General features: G+C 32.9%; 1 long non-coding RNA gene across 1 annotated transcript in view; it reads left to right on the top strand.

Moving 5' to 3' along the window:
• The first annotated feature begins 1,081 nt into the window (after nt 1-1,081).
• The window catches only part of LOC142231604 (uncharacterized), a 46,660-nt gene continuing 41,741 nt past the window's right edge, over nt 1,082-6,000 (top strand). The window contains exon 1 of the long non-coding RNA XR_012720841.1: nt 1,082-1,808. This is a non-coding gene — a long non-coding RNA (uncharacterized LOC142231604). The remainder of the gene's footprint in view (nt 1,809-6,000) is intronic.

The raw sequence follows: 6,000 nt of genomic DNA, 5'->3' as shown, positions 1-6,000 counted from the left end.
AACTGATATATTGAATCTTTAGATTTAAAATAAAAATGCTTCTGCTTTTGTATCTTTGGTTTAATTTTTTTTTTTTTTGGAATTTCATCGAATTAAAGAAAATTTTCCTTAATGTTGAGAAAACCTTTCTTGATTTAAAATCAAGTATTTAAACTAATGGATATATATAGAATCTTTTGATTTATGGCAAAAATGATTGAAATATAAGCTAAGAGTTATTTTGAGGATTTTGCATCTTTGGTTTAAATATTGAAAAATATTTTATTTAGAAGTAGTTGCTCTAATATGGATATTAAAACTTACATTTGTTTGCTCGTGAATAACTTTATTAATATACCGCAAGATGAGAATGAAATTTCGATAAATGAAATCTGTTTGCATTTGTGTACCCTCCACCATAGGATTGGGGGCATATTAACTTTCTCATTCCGTTTGTAACATTATTAATATACCGCAAAAATAGAATGAAAATTCGATAAATGAAATCTGTATCCCATTTTTATACCCTCCACCATAGAATTTTGGTACGTTGTGCTAGTATATGACAGCTAACAACCATGCCAAAATTGGTCCATACCGGTGTATAGTCATATATAGCCCCCATATAAATCTATCCCCAATCACACAAAAATTGGTCCATATCGGTTCCAGATTGTATATAGCCCCGTATTTCATTTCTGGATAATTATGGCGCAAATATTCATAATTGTTCATAGACTCCAAGTACTGGATTATATATGATTTAATTTGCCTTTTTTGTCTAATATATACCCCTATGAACTTACAATTTACAAGACGAAGTTAAGAAGTTTTCACATACCTTGCCATGGGCAAGTATTACCACAACCTAAGAATTTCAATTCTGGGTGATAGTATTTAGTAGAAGTTTCTACGCAATCCATGGTGGAGGGTATATAAGATTCAGCCTGGCCGAACTTATGGCCGTATATACTTGTTCTTTTTGTTTTTCATCACGACCTCACAATACTTCTATACTATACTAAAATACCTCTAAACTCCTAATTTCAGGCAAATCCGATAAAAATTTCGGAAATTTTTATCAGAAATTAAATCGGCAGAAATATACCTCCATTAGTGAAAGCTTTTGCGTGAGTACAATGGCGGGAGAATAGTTATTTCTCCCTCTTCAAGACAATACCATCCGCTGGTGGTGGGTATAAAAAGTACTCGATAGGCTTTCAATAGTAGCCTTTTATTCCATGGGGTTTTCAGATTTCCTAAAAATTTTTCATATTTACACGATGTCTTCCAATCACAAATCCCACGAGCAATAATTTCGCCCTACATCACAGAAGTGATTGAACAGCAATTTATATTTGTTCTAAAGGCATTTTTACCATGCACTTGCTAGCTTAACTTTGTTGCAACAGTCAATAAATTCAAGAATTCCCATGGACCACAGGAAGAACAGAAAAAGGGATACACAAATGAAATTTAGAGTGAAATCACTGCTGGCAAAATAAAATTCGCGTTATCGATTCGTATGCAATGTTGAATAGCTTCTAACTTAGTCAACCATCAATATGAACTGGAGGCATAGTCGCATGGGGCCAAAAATGGCCAAAATATTTTCGGACAAAAAACACAAACAGAACACTGAGCCATTCATTGAGAACCTTTTTCACTGGTAGTTGGTCTAAAGTAAAGCACCACCACAAATACCACAGCATCTACAAATCGAAGCTGGAAAAACAAAAAAAAAAACACATACGTTCCGAGAACATCAACTGTATCCTGAGCAATAAGATTAATGATTGGCATGGTATTAAGTGGATTCCACGGTGGTGGTAAGTGAAAGAAAAATATTTGCAAAACTCATACTAGAATGGTCTAAGATACGAATGTGAACATAGTATTCGGTTTGGAATGATTGCATTTTTTACACAGGAAGCGACCACAAGACAACTTCGAAAGCATGGTATTGAATACTGCATTTTGAATGGTGACCACCAATAATTATCACAATTTCTATGAACATTTTTTTTTATTTTTTATTTTTAGCCAATTCGAATAAGATCACACTCCAAAGGGAGGCACAAATCCAACTTAATTTTATTTCAGTTCATGGAAATTGACCAAAATAATTCACTTTAATAAATTTTTATACCCTTCTCCACTACTGTGGTACAGGGTATAATAAGTTTGTGCATTTGTATGTAACGCTAAAAAGGAGCCATCTGAGTCCCATCGTTTAGTATACCGATCGTATTAGAATTAAATTGTAAGTTGATTTAGTGATGTCCGTCGGTCTGTTAAAAATACAGCTCGTAGTTTAAGGTCGATCGACCTCAAATTTGGCATAGGTGTTTTTTTGGGTCAAAGATAATCACTATAAATTTTTGAAAAAATTGGTTCAGATTTAGATAAAGATACTATATATATTTATCACCGATTTAATTATAAGTGACATGTTTATAAACCGATCTTCTTCCAATTTCGTACATCTGACTATTTTGAAAGTCGCGCAAAGCTTGTGAAATATCCCATAGCTCTCTTCACCCGTTTTACACTCTTATGACCATGGAGGCCAACGTGTTACCACGATTGGAATTTTGCAGAGATAGTAGAATTAACATTTTAACTATGCTTGACAAATTTGGACAAAATCGCTTCAGATTTAAATATAGCTCTCATCATTCGCCCGATATGCATTTATTTGGCACCAGAGGCCAGAATTTCATATTAATTTGCTTCAAATTTTGCACAAGGAGTACAACTGATGGTATCGTCAAAATCGCCACATTTGGTTGAGATTTAGATATAGCTCCCATATATATCTTTACACTCTTATGACCACGAAGGCCAAAGTTTTACTCCGATTTACGTGAAAATTTTCAGAGATAGTAGAATAAACATTCGAAATATACGTGCCAAAATTGGTCAAAATCGAATCTGATTTAGATATTGCTCCCGTATATATTTTTCGCCCGATATAACACTAAAATTGTAAAAATATGTATATAGGTATAAATCGTAAATGTAATTTTGTCAAATTGCATAATAAGTTTAGTCATATCCATATTTTTGGATGGATTTGAGATGGTGTATAATAAATTTGATATGCAAAAAATGTACCTACCACAAATATTTGTTTTAGACTCCATAAAATATATATCGCTTGACTCAGAATCGCCTCCTAAGTCCATGTAGCCCTTGATGTCCGTCCGTCAGTTAGTCTGTCCGTATACACTTGTTATACCCTCCACCTTAGGATGGGGGTATATTAACTTTGTCATTCCGTTTCGGAATATTTCTCTAAGACCCCATAAAGTATATATATTCTGGGTCGTGGCAAAATTCTGAGTCGATCTAAGCATGTCCGTCCGTCCGTCACTTGAAATCACGCTAACTTCCGAACGAAGCAAACTACCGACTTGAAACTTGGCATAAGTACACAGAGAATACAGATTGGTTGTGATAACCGAATTTATTGCCAACCTCCTTTTGGCAGTTGCAGCTACTATCAGTTGGCAGTTGTGTCACCCGAATGATTCGGTCGACACTACTAATACCACATATGGTGTTGGTTGGGTCTGCCGACGACATTAGTTGTGACTACTTTCATCATTCAGTTGTGTTGCCCAACCTGAATAATACTCATGACCGAATTAAAAATATATTTAAAAATCAATTACTTAAGAGTTAAATATTATATTTTATTTTATTTACATATAGGTATAGTGGTACAAATAAATCTTAATACGCTAAGTGTAGTAGATACAATTTTTTCTCTAGAATCTCTATTTATTGCATGATAATGTATGCACACCCAGAGTATAAATATGATCACTTCTTAGACCAAACACTTTTTTTTACGGTGAACATGTATCATTGTTGCTCAACCCTGTTATTTTCTCGGTCATTATGTACCTGATTTCGACAGCTGGCGAGGAAGCAACGTTTTTGCGGCGCAAATGTTCAATTTTCCTCGTACAAAAATTAAATTTTGTTCTAGGAGAGTCATTTTTCTTCCCTGCATGCAAAAAGGCCGTTTCAGCGAGTTCGTTCATTTAATCGTAAAAAAACTCAATTTGCATATTAGTAGATCCAAATCTCTCATTGGATGAAATAACCAGAACGTACCCGCAATCTCCAGCAACTTCAAGAGATTTAATGTAAAGCAATGTGGAGGCTCATTTTCTATTTATTTGGTCAATGCATAATAATATTCCCATCTTTGTATATGACTTCTCAAACGTATAGGAATATATTTAACCAATCTTTGAAATTTGTTGTCCAATATTCCTGTTTATCACTCTGCATCCAGAGCAAATGTCGGTTCTTCATTAGTATATCTTGCGGTCCAGTTTTAAAGACAAATATAATTAAGCGGGCTTGAGCTTTTCATATTTATAGTGGTTTAGAATTGAAATTTGAAAAATTATTTTTTTCGGCTATAAATTAGTAATGACAACGATGACATTTGAACAATAATTCAATTTACATTCGGCTGTGTATATCGAATCTAAGTTGTGATTATTAACTGTTAGTTACTAATCTGATTTCAAGTAGGTCGTATTGACTGATATTCTGATTTTTTTTTTTTTAATAGAGACACTTGGTTACTACAACTATTTATCATGCATCACAAATGAAAATCCATTCCAATTATCACCAAGTGGTAGAAATGACGAAAAAATGTTTGGAAAAAATGAATGTAAACTGACCCAACTATCATTGAGCTCTAAATGTGGAATTTTCATTATAACGATCAATTTCCAACCAATCTATTCTCTGTGTGTAGTTGTTATTGATGTAGGTCGATGGTATTGCAAATGGGCCATGTTGGACCACTTTTACGTATATCCCCCATATAAACCGACCTCTTAGTGAAGCAAATTTCATCCGATCCGGATGAAATTTGGAACGCAGTGTAAGTGTGTGGTCTCTAACAACGATTCAAAAATTGGCCTATATCGGTCCATAATTTTATATAGCCCCCCTATAAAAAGATCTCCATTTTGGAGGAGCAAAATTCACGCGATCCGGTTGAAATTGATACGTGGTGTTAGTATATGGTCTCTAACAACCATGCAAAAATTGGTCTATATCGGTCCATAATTATATATAACCCCCATTTATACCGATCCCGAGATTTGACCTGCGGAGCCTCTTGGGGGAGCAAAATTCATCCAAGCCGGTATAAATTTGGTTCATGGTGTTAATATAGGGTCTCTAACTACCATACAAAAATTGGTCCATATCGATACATAATTATATATAGCCCCCAGATTTGACCTCCGGAAGCTCTTGGAGGAGCAAAATTCATCCGATTCGGTTGAAACTTGGTACATTGCGCTAGAGTATGGCCGCTAGCAACCAATTGGTCCATATCGGTCTATAATTATATATAGCCGATCCCCAATCCCACATAAATTGGTCCATATCGGTTCAAAATAGTTGTCACTCTAACAAAAAATAATCTACCAAAATTTTATTTCTATAGAAAATTTTGTCCAATATTTAATTCTATAGAAAATTTTGTCAAAATTTTATTTCTATAGAAAATTTTGTCCAAAATTTAATTATATAGAAAATTTTGTCAAAAATTTAATTCTATAGAAAATTTTGTCAAAATTTTATTTCTATAGAAAATTTTGTCCAAAATTTAATTCTACAGAAAATTTTGTCAAAATTTTATTTCTTTATAAAATTTTGTCAAAATTTTATTTCTATAGAAAATTTGTCTAAATTTTATTTCTATAGAAAATTTGTCAAAATTTTATTTCTATGAAAAATTTTGTCAACATTTTATTTCTATAGAAAATTTTGTCAAAATTTTATTTCTATAGAAAATTTTGTCAAAATTTTATTTCTATAGAAAATTTTGTCAAAATATTATTTCTTTAGAAAAATTTGTCAAAATTTTATTTCTTTAGAAAAATTTGTCACGTATTAATCGGCCTGTTTTTAGTTTAATATATACCACGTATGGACTAACTTACAACTTAGAAGACGGTGTTAGGAAATTTTAACATA

Source organism: Haematobia irritans, chromosome 3, assembly GCF_050003625.1.
Source record: "Haematobia irritans isolate KBUSLIRL chromosome 3, ASM5000362v1, whole genome shotgun sequence".
In the NCBI taxonomy this organism is placed as follows: Eukaryota; Metazoa; Arthropoda; class Insecta; order Diptera; family Muscidae; genus Haematobia; species Haematobia irritans.
Note: the sequence above shows the minus strand (reverse complement) of the source record. Positions and strands in the feature narration are given on the sequence as shown.